Here is a 16,123-nt window from a genome sequence, read left to right on the forward strand (position 1 = left end):
AGTTTTTTGAAGCTTCTACCCTATTTAAAGCTCTCAAAAGGTGCTTAAAAACATTTGTGGTATAGCGGGGCCAGAAAAATACCTAACGCAAAAATAGTATTTTCGCTTGGACATCTCGTGGAAGAAGGTGTTTTCTTGTACTGCGATTCATAATAGATATGAATGGTCTCTGCATGAAAATCGACTAGTTTCGTGTAATTACCGGAAGGATTTGTGCCTCAGATTTAACATAGTTTAAACATAAAGGGAAGGCCTACATTCCCTTTTCTTTTAACACTAATAGAAATGAAAGAATGTTTCGGCTTCACATTGTAACCAACATTACTTTCTTTTTTCATTAACGTCCTAAACTGGTGTATTGAGGTTATTTGTTGTATATAAGCTAGCGCTCAAGGTTTCAAACAAAGCATTCGTTAAATATACGGGGGGATCTAGCTGTGCGACTACTAGGCAGACTAATACGGAACCAAGATGAACATGTAAATGGACACCCAGTAACGTGGTGTACATTCAGGAGCAAAAAAACCCCTACCTTTTTGTTTCTCAATTTAAAAATATTCCTGTCAGAAGCGCAGAAGTGTTTCTTTTATACCTCCGTCATAGGAATAAAACCGCTACACATAAATTACTTGTCCCTTAGGCGAGGGACGAAGTTCTACGTATTGGAATTCCGTCAGCTCATTTTTGTCCTCTTTCGTGCCCCTTTTTAGTGAAACATAAGTATTGTAACCTTAGAAACGTTCATGTAAATTCGAGTGCTGTTCTGACGTTTTCCCGCGTTTTATGTGGTTTAGTTACCGCTGTTCAGACGATTCCACGCGCATTCTGTTTATTTGATCACTTTTCGTGCCACCGTGAAACAGTGAATGAAGGCGTTATTATTTTGATGGTTGTTTTCTTGCATTCTGCTACCCTATAAGTGGCAGAAAAGTAAAAGTACTGGAAAACTTTTTATCTTTTTGCCTCGTATCATCTACAATCGTACTATGGGGACAGCGGACTTACCCTCTTCACATCCTTCAGGATTCTTAAGCTTCTCTACATATATGTTGTCCAAATTTTAGCTACAGAGAACCTCTTTCTTTTCTTGTTGAGTATATGCCTATCTGGAGGTTTATAGGGTAAGCAAGAGTACCCTCGAGCCAAATTCGTACTAAAGCTGGCGGTTAACATTTTGGAGTTCAAATTTAACGACTGGTTTGGGATCGTAGCGTGTGAACGAAAGGCTCATCCCCAGGGCACGAGCAATTATTGCTGTATTGCTTTTGCTTCCCAAAATATTCAGAACTCAACACGTAAACTTAACAAATCAACATTGTAGGACTCAAATGCAAATGTTCTATTTAAAAATCAGATACGTCCGATAAAGAATACGATTCAAGGGATTTTGTCATGAACTAGAGCTTCTATGACAAATGTCGTTGTCACTTGTAACTGGCTTGTAAGATTTTTCGCACATACGAATTGATGCACCAGGCTTCTTCCATAATTATGCCGTGTCTTCTATTCACAATTCACTGTGTCTTCAATTCACAAACATTGGACCGTGAAGGACAGAGTTTGGGACATGTAACGTTCCAGGCGTCGTGGTTAAATTCTGCTGATAATATTTTTGCTGGAGGCTCAAGAAGCTAGATGTAGTAGACTAGTGAGAGCTCTCTTCCTTGTATGAAACACCGTGCATTATCGCTCTGACCAAAGTGTGCCCAAACTAAAGATATCACTACGAGCCATTGTAATTTATATTAAGGGGTGTTATCTCTCAGGCTCATGTTTTTTGTTACCGCATGTATAAAGTAAGGCGCTTTAGGGGCACAACAAGATTAAGGGTCGTAATTATAAATTTTTAATTGGTGTGCAAGAGCGGCTTCCCCTAACAATGCAGTTTTCTACCTGTCTTGTTGCTCACATTTTTACTGATGAATGAAAATGGGGTAGTTATTGAACCCACCGGGCTTTTATGAAACATGTGGAGGAATTTAAAATTTCAAATTGTAGCCCTCTCACCCTGTAACAACTGAATGATCACAGAACGTACTGCTAAACGCCATTTGCCCAATGCCTAATATAATTTACACACCGCTTTACATAGAGATATGGCAATAGGAGTATTGTTAAAAATTAGCCAGTTATGAAACTAGCGCTTGTAGTTAAACTGACTAAGTTCTGGCCTTTTGTCAATTAGGATTGTTTTATATGTTGATCAACAGCCGCGACTGCTGAACGTTTTGAGTAAACAGCATTTTCAGAATATTGAATAATTGCAGTGAAAAAACACCATCAATTAACAATCAACCGAGCAGTTATTTACGACTGTGATGTTGGAGTGGAATTTATTGCAATCTTTGAAGGCCGAACATTTACACAACTATTTAGTACTTGTACTAACTCACAAATCAGCATCTTTGTAAAACATCTAAATGCTGGAGCAAAAAAAATTATTCGAAGTAATTTTGTATCAATATTAAAAATATGGGTGTCTAAGCTATCATTTTATTTACCATTGACATCCAGAGCAAGAACTGAGATTCCTTTTCTGTCTGTTGTCAAAACCTAAGCTTTGCACGAATCTGTATAAAACAAGGCTTTCGAGAAAAACCCCTAATGCTGCACAGATTCAGCTGTGCTGTATATTGTTGCAACAAGTACGGAACTCTCCAGAGCCAACGTTTCTAATAAAACATGAATATCAACAAGTGTACGTGATAACGATCCCGTATGGATGTAGCGAAAATTCTCTGCATCAGGTTTGCACTACTTAAACAAGTGAGCTGCTGTTCCATGTTTAGTTTTTTCTGTCAGCGTGCAACCAACACTAGCGTGCACCACTTGCCTTTTAATGCAGCTATCAAATTACACAGGCCACAGACGTTTGCACATGAAGGTGATCTCGAAGATTATTGATTCAAAATAAAAATTTTAGGCTACATCAATTCATCATCTTTCGTTGAAGCAGTTCATATGCAGCAACGATCAATAATACAAAAATAAATTTAAAGAATTCAACGACCACCATTTGAAACCAAAAAGGGATGTGCTATGCAAGCTCAAATATAGCAAAGTTTTTTCGTGTTGCAAGTGTGGCAATTAAAGTGCGCATGATGCTCCCATGCCTGCACAAACCGTAATGGCCTAGGCAAACAGTTACTCGGATATGATCTTTCAAAGCAAATGGTGCTTTTATGGTGTTTTTTTTACTTTCGAAGCAAGTAAGCCACTATTGCAGAAATCATTCAGTGTTGAAAATATATCCGAAAAAAATCAGAAGCCACGTAAATATGCCGTTGAGTAGAACGTGCAAATCGCCAGGAGCAATATTTGTGCATTGTTCTTTTAAGATAACATTTTGGTGTATTTTGAAAAACCAAAGCAGTCAAAGGGCAAAAAAGCGGCTGCTACAAGATATGCTTTGCGTCGGCGTTGGCTCTAAGGTTTTGCCATAATCAGCAGTAATCCAAAAAAACAAAACACTTAATGTATAAAAATAAATTATTAATTACAATGTTGAGGGAGCCTAAATGATATGCCACATATATATATATATATATATTTTTAGGCATGAATCTTTGCGAAAGAAAAGCTGGAAGCGCAGTCAGCGGCTAATCTACCATCAGAGAAATGAAGACGGCGGCGACTAGAAGCAAGGAGGAAGGGCGAGGCTCGTTCTGACAGATTAAACATGGCGTCTTGAGAATCGGTCCAAGTTCATTACAAGTGGCGTAGCCGACACCCCTTCAAGCCCCGAGTCGACCCAGCCTCCGCACCTGCTCTCCCTCGCAGCGATCCAGCCGCAGGGATGGCCGTCAGCAGCGGCCAAGGCCTGGTACGCCTTCCAGCCCTGCTGCCCGAGTTCATCGGTGAAACCGCGGTCTCAGCACGAGCACCGAACGGAGGTAACACCCAACACCTAGGCGATCCAGCCTTGGGCGTGGCTTTCGAAGCGGACGACGTCTTCTGGACTCGCCAGGTCTTCCACCGTTCGCGCCGTGATTTCTGTCGTCTTTAGATATTCCGCTGACAGTGACCTACCCTCACAATGACGACCGCTGATGTGAAATCGGGCCACCATTCTTGGGCTGTCGAGGCCCTCACAGAAATGTGAGGGCCTCGGGACGGCAACGGGCTCGTCCTTCGTAGCCCGTTGCCGTCCCGCACCCACGCGGTTGTCTCAGTTTTCCGAGGTTTCCAGGACGATGCTGTTTGCTAGATAAAGCTAATCGACGCCCTTGGTACCCACCACGCCTGTCCTCACCACACCAAGTTGTTATTTGCAAACGAACGTCTGCGCGATGCTGCTCGAGCATGGCACCTGTATGAAGGTCACTCCCATGCCTCCTGGGAAAGCTGGAGCCGGGCGTTAATCGCTGAATTCGGCAATATGGACGGCCAGCTATGACGCTGGCTTCATGAAAATGAGTGCCCGCCGCCAAGGCCCTGGCGAAAACGTGATGACCTACATCTACGAAAAGCTGCTCCTGCTCGCAGACTGTGACTTCACCTGGGTGTCTCCTTTTGCGAGACAGTATATAATAGATGGCCTGCCCGACCCCGTCCATGCTGCAGTCCTGACCGCGCAACCGCCGGAAGAGAGCCCTGAAGCGTTCATCCGCCTGGCAGCAGAATTGCAGCAGAGAACCGCCCGGTGGTCACTGCAGCCTTACGTGCAAACGTCGGCGCAGTCCCTGGAATGGTCTGCTGCCATCGAACCGGAGGCGAGTAATACGTCACCAAAGGCTGAGGAGGGACCACCGGTACGTCTCTGATTGTCACTGACGACGGCACCCTTCATCCCAAGTCTCCCTACCAAGCCAGTGACCCGGCGATTGTTTCCTGCGTGCATCAGCAGGCAGGTCTTCTCCGTGAGCCACCTTCGAGTTGCGTCAGCTCGGAGAAGTGTGCGATCCCAGAGAGCCAATCACTACCGTCGCTCGACCCCACTCCGGTGGAGCAGTGGCCCATTGCGCCGATACTCACGTCCATCTCCCCGACTCCAGTATGCCAGGACGGATCCTAAACTTTGCGGGCATCTCGACTCTGCCACTCTCGAACGAGGACAACATGACGCCCGGAAGTTACCTGGAGCCCTTCAACACCACCCTGGTGACAGCGGAAGGTCACCTTCCATCCACAACGACGTGCTACTCCAACAACCTCACTGAGCGCTTGTTGTCCCCACAAGAACGCGACAAGACGACCGAAATGGCTCAACCCGATGAAGCTGAACAAAAACACATTCCAGGGAAACCTGCGAAGCAGCGAGAGATCCAACTGGATGAAGAAAAGAATGAAGCACAGAAGGATGTACCTGTCAAAAACCAGCACTTTTCAGGGACAGTTTCTGAAGCCGACGACGACGAACTTGCAGAAGGCAAGAACGCTGAAACAAATGCAGAATCACTGACCAAGGAAAAAACAGAACAAGACAATAGCCGCAGGGCAAGCCCACAGAACATGACAACGGAAAGCATATCCCTGGATCAAGCTGGAAAGGAAGACACGAAGTGGAAGGTGAGACATTTCCACCAAGCAAAGATGTAAAACTGCTTCTTCCGCCGTTTGTATGCTGACCTTTATGCCAACCTTAGAGTCAAAGTGAAGGACCCACGCCAAGAGCTTCTTGGTGCTCGCCATCGCAGTGTGGCCGAGTGTAAAGGCAGGAAGCTTTGCGAAAGAAAAGCTGCAAGCGCAGTCAGTGGCCAATCCACCAGCAGAGCAACGAGGACGGCGGCCGACTGGAAGCGAAGGAAGAAGCGCGAGGCTCGTTCAGACAGATTAAACATGGTGTCTTGAGAATCGGTCGCAAGTTCATTACAATATATACATATATATATATATATATATATATATATATATATATATATATATATATATATACAGAAAGATAGGGCAGCCGTCTACAACGCCAAAGGAGGCATAGGGGTGTGGTTAGGCTCTTTTCTTTTTCACTACGGTTAATGAAGTAAACATTTTTTTAATATACAGAAGAAAGAAAGAAAGAAAAACACGCGCCCAGAGTGGGGACCGAACCCACGCCTTTCGATTACATATATATATATATATAAATATAAATATATATATATATATACATACATACACACACACACGCATATATATATATATCTTGCTAGTAAATTTTATCTCACACCCAGAAGTACAACATCTTGTTTGTGTAGATACTCTCCTAGTGTCACAACTAAAGCCATTTGTGCATTAAATATTTTTTTCAATCAATACGGTATTACATGTCTTTTTTTCAATGCATGCAAAGCGTTGCCGTCCGCCATTTTCAAGAATACTCACTTGTTTTATTTAAAACCATTGCCGTTGGGTCCAACAAACGAGCATAATACTGCTCTACGCGAAAGCTGGGGAGAAAAGGTATTTTGTTTTTTTAGTTAATGTGATCAGAAACCCCAGTCTACATAAAATCAAAGCTTCAATCTTGTCCACAGTACCTGCAAAATTTGGTTTATAGCTTATTGTGAATTTCCTATTACGATATAAGATTTGTGGTGGCAAACCAAAAGATCGCAATTGCATAGTTACATTTTTATTGTTACGCACACAAATGACGAGAACAGGTAATCAGTACTAGTTATATCTGTGCGAATTTTTATTCTACTATGCTTTTTTTTCAAAGAACAAGAGAATTCTTGCTATACAATTGAAACCACCATCACGGTAGCCACATATGCAAAAACGTAACTTTAACCCAAAAAAATTTCGTATTTGTCTTTGAGAAGTCACTGCAATAACACCAGGCGGAAGTGTTTTCAGTTGTGATAAATACGTAGCGTTTATTACAAAACTTTATGACGATCGCCGAAAGCACCTGCAATTTTATATTGTGGCATATTGCCACATATTGATGCGTTAAAAATAGGTACGATCGTGGTATATATTTCGTTGTTATATCTTGAAACGCTAATTTAGGTTTTATGCAGGACGATGACCGCTCCCATTGACCTCTCGCGGCGCTGATGGTCTTTGCTGCCTGAAACATTTGTTTCTTATTCGTTTCCTCATTTTTTATTTATTTTCTTCATAGAAAGAATTACGTTCTTTTTCGTGCAGTATTAAGAAATAACTATTTGCGAAAACATTTATTTAACAACTCCGCATCTTAATAACCCTTTCAAAGATTCCCGACGAAACGCGAAACGTGGCCGCACATTTTTAATGGAAATTGTATTTGCCTGGTTGTTTTTCCTACTGAATAAGAGTACTTTAATTATCAGCTCAAGCAATTCTGCACTTGCAAAAAATTTAGGTACACCGTTATAGAGTATATTTATTTCATGTAACCGTTGGCCCTGATCAGGTACCTTTTCAAAGAACTTTTTCAGCTAATGTACTTATTCCCTCAGTTCATCGGTGACTCATGTCTAAAAGAACCAAATGAACACTCGTGGAGAGAATTGAAGGGATCATTATTGTCTAAAAAAACGTTTCTGCGATTTTGACATTATTACTTGAAAAGTGACTTCCAAAATTAAAATACAACCATATACTGAGCACGCCGAAAATACGAGACCACCCAATGCGATGCACTCCACCAGAGCGCTTAGAGTATATTTCATAATACCTTCAGACTAAGCGATGCCAACTAAGTTTTTCTAGTAAAAAAATTGGTTTTTAAATGGTTGCAAATAGAGTTGTTGCAAGTGCGAGTAGTGCGAACAGCGTTCCCACCTTTTATATTTATTCGGATCAGGCTGAATGTTCGTGTTAATAGCTAACCCACAAAAATATTAAACCATACTTGTTTTTTACACCTCTACCTGAAGGTTCCTAGCACTTAGAAATGCAGATCTTATAAATATCCCAAGTTTTTTATTTCTGCTGTAAAATTTTAAGCGCTATTTACACGATCGAGTGTAGTACCTATAGATGTTTCATTGCGGAATGGTACGTTTACAGATTGTTAGGATAGAAAAGGGGTCTAGTTTTACGTGAAAAACTTATAAACATGACTGGAATAAATATGTTCACCCGCGATTAGGTTCCACCTCAGATATGAGTAGGAGCATAACATGCACAACAGTTCTCACGATTCTATACCTTTTACACGATACATTGAAACATTTATATAACCTAATTTGCTGTAATACTTACTCTTGTTCGTATTCCGTTCTGGTGACGTAAGTCCTGAGAAAGGCTATTGCTTTTTTGGTAGCATTGTGTACGTTGTCACGAATGCACATGGGTCGCACATGAACTCTTGATGTAAAGTAAAACCATATTCGAGAATTCGGTTTCATAAACTAGAATGGAATAATAGAAAAGTCAAACATTTCACACACAAAATACACATGTGGTCGTTTAATCTTTGTCCTCTATGGTTAGCAACCACCAAAAATTAATATTCTTAAGCACGTACATTTATATTTATTTTATTAGCCGAAAAGAACGTGTGTATAGCGAACCAAATTTTGCGATTTTGCAGAAAAGTGTTTCTAAGCCTAATTGCCTTCATTCAAGCCATTTCTGAGTTTTTTGCTGACTGAAAATTTGTTCATTTGTTTTGGGGGGTTTAAAAGCGAAGCTGTGCATGGGCAAAACCCGGCAGATTTAATTACGGTGAGACCGTTTCGCTTGGCAACGTTTCGTCGCTTTTCCTGGTAACGCCGACAACTCTTTCACAAAATTTTTCTCCTTCTTTCACGAGTTGCGAAATTGTCTCATAACTACACTACCACCACTGGCGTCTTTATAAGCAGTTTCGCGTTTCACTCCCTACATGATGGGCTCGTTTTATTCGTTCCATAGAACAACAAGTGAAGCGACGGAGAGTGTGTGCCCACACAAGCCCGAGTGCGCAGAAAACAAACAGAAAAAAATTCCGCCATCTCCACGAAGTGAATGATGATGAGAGGGGGAAGCAAAAATGCATATCGTTAAAACGGTGAAACATTCGCCCGCACATCATATAAAGACTGGACTCGTCAAGCTTTCCACCGCTCCGTTGACAAGCCTGCCGACGACGTCGATGCTTGTGGTGGGTATGTAGGGGTTGTTTTGAACGAGGAGAATCTCCATGGGTAAGTTGGCGAATTCGGTGTGTGACATTTTAGCCACGTTTGCCGTCGCCTTCTGCAGAGCTCAAGACACGTACCCCCGGTACGTGTCTTGAGCTCGCTGGCGACGAATGACAACCTCCTCTTCTTCTTCTTCTCCTAGTTGGGTAGCAACAAACGCGTTGAACCTTTTGTCCTCTTCAGCCAATCTTTGGTCGGAGAATCCCTCAGGGGATCCTGCCACAATCATTAATAATGTGCTGTACCGTGTACAGCAGCAACGAGGAACGGGACAGGGCCCGAGCAAGAGGAGCTTCACCCCTAAAAAACAGTGCGGCCGAAGAACGGGCTGCCCGCTGCCGTCACTGCCAGACGTTTTATGCTTTCGAGTGGTTGCAGACTCTTCCAGGGTAAAGAGCAACCTCCCCGCTTGGAGCGGGCCCAAGAACCACCTATTCCTGTACAGTTTGACGGTATCCCGGGGCGACGTTTTCTCTTGCTGTTTTTCCGTCTAAGGGCACTCATCACCTGTGGCGCCTTGCTGCTCTCATGGGTGTTTGGTGGAGGGAAAAAAGGTGCAGGCATGACTAGACTTTATGTCCTCACTTATGACATGTTCTTTGTGCTGGTGGAAGGCGTGAACATGGATGTCTTATGGCCAAATGCGACCAGTCACCTGTCAACTGAAATGTATTGGTTTGGGTGGATTTGTTGCCGAGGGTGTAGGATGTCTACACTGCGGGAGGGAAATGGGTGGCCTTCTGTTTGCCACTGGAATAAGGCTGGTTACCTTCCGCGTTTTAGTTTTCTTGTTGGCTGGCTGGCTGGCGACTAAATATGGACTATTATTATTCGCAAAGTGCCACCAAATGTAAATGGATTGGACTCCGGCAAGATTCGCTGGTCCTCTATTTCGCACAGAATGATAGGGGAGTACATTTTTCTCTAAAATAGGTGTGTCAGCACCCAGAAGCCAAAAATTACAATTAGACGTTATTGTGGGCAAAAGGAGGCAAATGGAAAAGCAATATGTCAACTTTAACGCCAATATCAATCAAATGTTCTCTCGAGTTCCTTATACTATTTGTTCGTTAAATTGCTGTTTGCGTTTTTTATTTCAGGTTGAAGTTCATTTCACTTGTATGTAAAAATTGCGAACACACCCAACACAAAAAAGTTTCCCGCATTTTCCCGAGGGGAAGAATGTGAAAGTGCGAATGCACGAGTTGAATTTGCGCGGTTCGGTAATGTTCGCGAAAAAGAGATCACACACACACACACAACTACAAAGAAACAAAGATGCATTTATTCACAGACACATATTTGTGTTGTCGTACTTGATTGCTAGAGCGGATCTCAGCTTTGAAATTTCGTGTCAGTACTCCTTTAAGCGGGTGCATTAGCCCTTCTCACGCCCGATTCCTGGCCAATCCCCCACGTGGGTATGTGCCATGTCAGCGGCCAGGCAGCGCGCGCCCATCTCCCCCCGTCGCTAGGGAAGACGAGGAGCGCGCGCACCCGCAGCTGTTGCTATGCGGACTACGGCGGCGGACGATTCAGGCTCGCTTAAGAAGTGCATTCGCACTTAAAATTATTGGTTGTTGAAAAACAATTCGGGGTACATCCTGCAAACACTGCGCATTCTCAAGCCTTAGAGGAGGCAGCGGATAAACAATTCATCGATAGCGAACGAGTGAACGGATGCAGGAAACAATGGTGCGTCCTATAATCTCTGGTAAACGTAGAGCCATATGGAACTGAAACATGGAAAAAAGAATACACTAACTTCTACGTAATACCAGAAACATTGCTTCAATTAAAAAGAAATAACCGCAGATGGAATGAAAACAGGTTTTTTGTATTGGTTAAAAAGATAGCGAGAAACATTTTCAGGAATGAACTGGTAAGAGTATGTTTGCCTCAAACGATGGCTGTAAACTGCGAAGAGTTGGACTGTACTGCTAGTGTATTTTGGAGCAGCAGATTTTGCGCACAACCTACGCTCGAAGTGTGCTGACGACGATGGCAAAAACCCTTTTTATACCTCCATGCCTCCAGACAAAATTACAAAATTGTTACGAAAACATGCGTGGTTGCAGAGTCAGGACCACAAACGTTTTAGCAGAGTGGTTGTTGATCAGGCCTGTAGCGACATCATCGCCATCGTCACCATCAGCGCCACTATCATCATCATACGCATTCTTTGGCAATCACCATCAGCAGACTGGCGCGTCAGCGGTTTCACGCGACACAATTGCAACTCCACTCAACAGCTGGGTAGCCGCTCGTTTTCGCCGGGCCTACAGGGCCATTAAAAAATGTGGGAAGCCGCATCCGCTTCACGACGGCATCCTGCAAAGTGGTTACCCGGACGCTCCCTACAAGTTCAACTCGTGTCACCTGGGCAGCGGCACACCGACATGGTAACGTGGGGAGACCCACCGATACCGGCATTCAAGCCACGCAATATCTAAGGTCCGTTTATTAGGCTGAGGCTGCGTTCTCAGGAAACTACGTCAGCATACAGCCATTCAAGCACTCCATGCTTTGGGAGACGCTTCCTCTGGAGCTGCGCTGCGTTCTCGCCCTACCACCGCACAGCAACGGCCTGCGACGACCTTCGGGCAACCGTGCTCGCGCACTGCGGCCTCCCAGACAGCCTGTTTCGGTCTACAGCAGAATGGGTACACGGACGCTCCGCGCACGTTCCACAGCCGCACACTGTACCCTCTGCGCTATCGCCGTCGTCCCTTGCCGCTAGTGTCGCCGCCCTAGACACCACGTCCAGCACGGCAGCTATACTTACACCGGCAAGACTCACAGCCGACGCTGTCACGGACGCCAACCGGCCGCAGCCCTCCTCCCCTTCTACAACCTCAGGCGAGGGCTCCGGTGAGCGTCGTTGCTCCGTGAACACGCAATCATTCTGGACCTTGTCGCCTGATACGCCAGTGGTGCACGTAAACTCAGCTACAGCGTTGACGCAGCGCCCTCCTGTAGTGCAATCGCAGCCTGATTCTTGTGAAACGTATATTGTGTCCCTCTCTGAAGACACCAAGAACACGGCCACGACCATTGCTCTGCATCAAACGCCCGACATCATATCGTAAACCGCGACGCGCAGGATGACCAGGAGTACATTCGTGAAACTCAACGCCGACGTCGCCATCGACTCCGTAAATGCCTGTTGCTGAAACGAGTTTAAGTGCTGGTACTTCTGCGGCGCACTCTTAGGAGCCATCATTGCCATCTTTGCCAGCGTATTTTGTACACGCGCTTCAACTGCGACTACTGTTTAGGGCCGACCACTGGCGTTCCGGGACTTGGGCGCTTCGACCCCGCGCAACGAGGCTGCAACCGAACGAGTCCTCAAAAAGTCGCCATCATGATCCTAAGTGTGCTCGTACTGGCAGTCACACACCAGTGGACATCCGTCACAAACGGCTGCGCTTAGAGCGGCCATTCGGAAAACATCGCCTGGTCGTGTACCCAGCGGCCACGGCTCGCGTTACATTTACTTCGGGACTGCTATACCCTACGCCAAGTCGCCCCATCCTCCACTCTGAGCCAAGACCTCCTGAGGCCCGTCTACTCCCCGGACGCTCTCGACAGACTGACCAGGGCTGCTCACTGTCTCAACTCTAATGCGGACCCATCTGTCAATTGACCGTACTGTACATACCTTCACATAGTTTGTTTCCCGCCACATCCTCTACATCTGTCATACGTTTTAGGAAGCAGGCGTGAAGCGGATGCGGCTTCCCATATTTATTGAGGTCGCGTGGGCCCGGCCAGAACGAACGGCCGCCGAGCTATTGAGTCGCGTTTAAACTGTGTCGCGTGGAACTGGTGACACGCCAGTCCGCTGAAGGTGTTCATCAAATAATGCGGATGATTACGATAGTGGCGCTGATGGTGACGATGGCGATGATGTCGCTACAGGCCTTTTGGCCCGTCTAGTAAATGTTTTGCATCATACTAGGGTAGGAGCAGTTTCCGAGACCCACCGGTATTCTAAATTTGTGAATATATAAACAGCGTCACCGGCGCTTCTCACGCACTGTCTGCAGCAGTATCGCTGGGGCGGGTTCTCCTCCCTCCTGCTAAATGAGCCAAAGGGGAGGAAGCCTTTCACTGTTGACGTTTGTGGCCGATTAGGGTGTTAAAACAGTAGAATTTATCCGGCGAACACGGTGCAGTACTCGGGCGAACGACCGTTGATGTTCGAGCCAACAGAAGTGTTAACAAATAAAGGCCTGCCTGTAACCTGCAAAAGCAACAGTGACGCTTTCGTGTCCACGCTGCGTTTTATTGCACGCGTACAATACTACTACCGCAATAAGCGATCTGTCGTGAGTGTTCAACGCTTCGCAAGCTATGATACGGGTGAAGAAAACAAAACCGCTGTATCAATAGTTTTCATACTGGGTGAAAGACGGTGCAGTGTCTTGTCTGAACGTCGAGTCCTTCAATGCGTGCCACCTAAGCTAGACGTACGCGCCTATACGAAAAAATATGTTTGTTTACTTCACCCCTATTATACCTTGCAAAGCGTGGAACCATTCATGACAAATCGCTGATGGCGGTGGTACAGTCATGCACGTATTCAAGAAAATGCAGTATGGACCCGCATGCTTAACTGTTGCGGCTGTAGTTTGCGCACAGCCCAAAAAAACTCTGCATGTTGCTGTTAGGGTAATTCGCTCGGCCGTTCAAAGTGCAATGCAGAAGTGCAGAATGTCGCAAAAGCATTGCTTCTCGGTTGCCGCCGTCAAAATGAAGTCTGTTTGTAGCGGAAACCGACCAATGCAATTTAGTGTATAAAAGTACTTCCCAATTCTTGCGAGTCGTAAAATGAAGCAATTTAGCCGCGCCATCTTAAAGTTGTTAAGGTTCACCGGATTGAATGGGCTCCCGCCGTGGTTGCTCAGGGACTGAGGCGTTGTGTTGCTAAGGCAAAGGTTCAGGGTCGATTCCTGGCACCAGCGGCTACTTTTCGGTCCAGGAGAAAAGCAAAAACTCCCGTGAGTACCACATTTTGGCGCATGTTCAAGTAATCAAGACTTCTCCACTACGGCGCGCCCCACCATCGATGTACAGTCTGCGCGTTGAAACCCAAAATCAGTCAATAGATGTACTTTGCACCAAGGTGGCAAAGTGTTCTGGTGACGCATCCGCATGTGAATTCTTTGAAGATTCAAAAGTATAAAATAGTGACTGACGTTGCGCAAGCCTTTTTACAGTAAACATGTACAAGCAGAAACTTCGATTCGCGTGTGCTGAAGCGGTGAATCCGCGGCTGCACTACGCTGCGTTCATCCCATCCAATCGTTTGTGATTTTGTAAGATTGCGTGACTGAATCAAATAAGACATTAATCCACTTTTGACTCTATTTAACCGGTGGAAAAAAATAGTCGTAAGTCAGCACTCAGGTATTTGTGTTTCCTTCGTTGTCATTGTCATCGTCATTTTCTCTCAAACACCCCCAACAAAGCTTTGCTTACATCCTTGGTAAACAATCATTAGCAAGACGCTTTCATGTCATTTATATCGTCCCGCATGACTGATAAATTCTTTTTGCAAGCTGCTTCTCTTCGTGCACCTAGGCATATCACAGACATTTTAACGTCCGTAAAGTACGTGGAGCCCTGCTGCGCGGAGGGCTTCCTTTTCAAAGGTATCTCCTCCTTCGTAGTTTTAATCAGTCTTGAGCCATTCAGGCGCTATTCTTTACGAATGTGGCATTTGGTCACACAATTCTTGTTTGTACCAAAGGCATGAGCAGAAATGCACCGATACATTACATATGCTGCTGCCGGGACAATAGCCCACACTATAAATATATTTTGTCGCCTTGCTGACGTCTGTCGTTGATCCAACCCGACAGGCTTGGTCCGCCGCGAAACTTACACTATCAGATGTCATTGACTGCACAGCAGATAATACTGGAAAGATAAAGACATCCTGACTGTAAGAAGGGTCCGCGATCTTTATCAGTGTCGAGCTGTGCGTTACTTGATGGAGTGAACCCGATTAATTCAATGGCTCTTTACCGCCTCGCCGAGCTTCGCACATTTGACCGTTTTCTCGCTTGCCAGTCTTCGTCCCTCTTCGGACCAGTTCACAACACCCCTACAGAGATCCTGGCAACTGGAAGCACCGGAGTTTGTCGTGAACTGTCACACCAATATTTTCCCCGTTCGTTGTATTACAGGGAATTGTTTATCATACTGTGATTTTTTGTATCTGCTGTTAAAAATACAATGGAATTGTCGAGCGCACCCACTGTAGAGCGGACGTAACGGTGACGGCCAGGCAGTTATCGAAACCAAGAAAATGCGTAGCTTTGTGTGTGTGCACTCGCCACGACCTCCCAGCATCCCCTGCGGACGTTGCTTAGGCCAACCAGCTTAGATTAGCTCCAAAAATCCAACGTTTGCCGTGATGGTGTCAACACCTGCTGGGAACGAGAAAGACACGTGAGAGCATACACCCCTCGAAACTGATGTCTGATAATCATTGCTTTCGAAAAATGCAAGAAGCTCACACTTATAGCAGCAATGATGAAGTAAAAGTCGTTGCGGCAGCGAAGACGCAAATCGGCTGCAGTCATGGACTTGAACGCTCAAGTTGTTAGCGAAGACTGCGCACAGCTTCGCTGCCTTCAAGCATTACTCGTTAGTGTGAGCTTCCTACGTTTCACCATCCAGTGCTGTAGTCTTCACATTACTGTTTTTTTAGGGTGTTTGTGCAGAAGCTGTACTAGATAGAGGTGCAAGTGTTTCTGTATTTCACGTAGACTTTTTATCTTGTTCAGAAGATGAGAATGACCTACTCCAGCCTGGACTTTTACTGTGGAAACGGCACCGAGATTTGGCAGTGCGGTCTTTGCAGAGCACATACATTTATCTACAACCACCAAAAGCATGCTGTTTGTTGTGTTGTCCCCATAGCACAGCCAAACATTTAATGCTGGGATTTTGTATCGGCATCAGCCATCGTCCCCATTTTTCTACCAGCCGGAACTTTCCTTGCCAGATTGGGGGAACGGCCCAAGCTAACCTAACTGGCGACGACCGACTTTATTATGTTGTTAACCGATGAA

General features: G+C 45.1%; 1 long non-coding RNA gene across 2 annotated transcripts in view; it reads right to left on the minus strand.

Annotated features, from left to right (window-relative positions):
• The window catches only part of LOC144141115 (uncharacterized), a 46,367-nt gene that overhangs the window by 13,245 nt on the left and 16,999 nt on the right, over nt 1–16,123 (minus strand). For both annotated transcript variants that reach the window (XR_013316440.1, XR_013316439.1), the window contains exons 2-3: nt 8,116–8,264; nt 6,301–6,365 (exon numbers count right to left, since the gene is read on the minus strand). This is a non-coding gene — a long non-coding RNA (uncharacterized LOC144141115). The remainder of the gene's footprint in view (nt 1–6,300; nt 6,366–8,115; nt 8,265–16,123) is intronic.

This window comes from Haemaphysalis longicornis, unplaced genomic scaffold, assembly GCF_048455015.1.
Source record: "Haemaphysalis longicornis isolate Haplotype H1 unplaced genomic scaffold, Haemaphysalis longicornis Haplotype H1 scaffold_6, whole genome shotgun sequence".
NCBI classification, from domain to species: Eukaryota; Metazoa; Arthropoda; class Arachnida; order Ixodida; family Ixodidae; genus Haemaphysalis; species Haemaphysalis longicornis.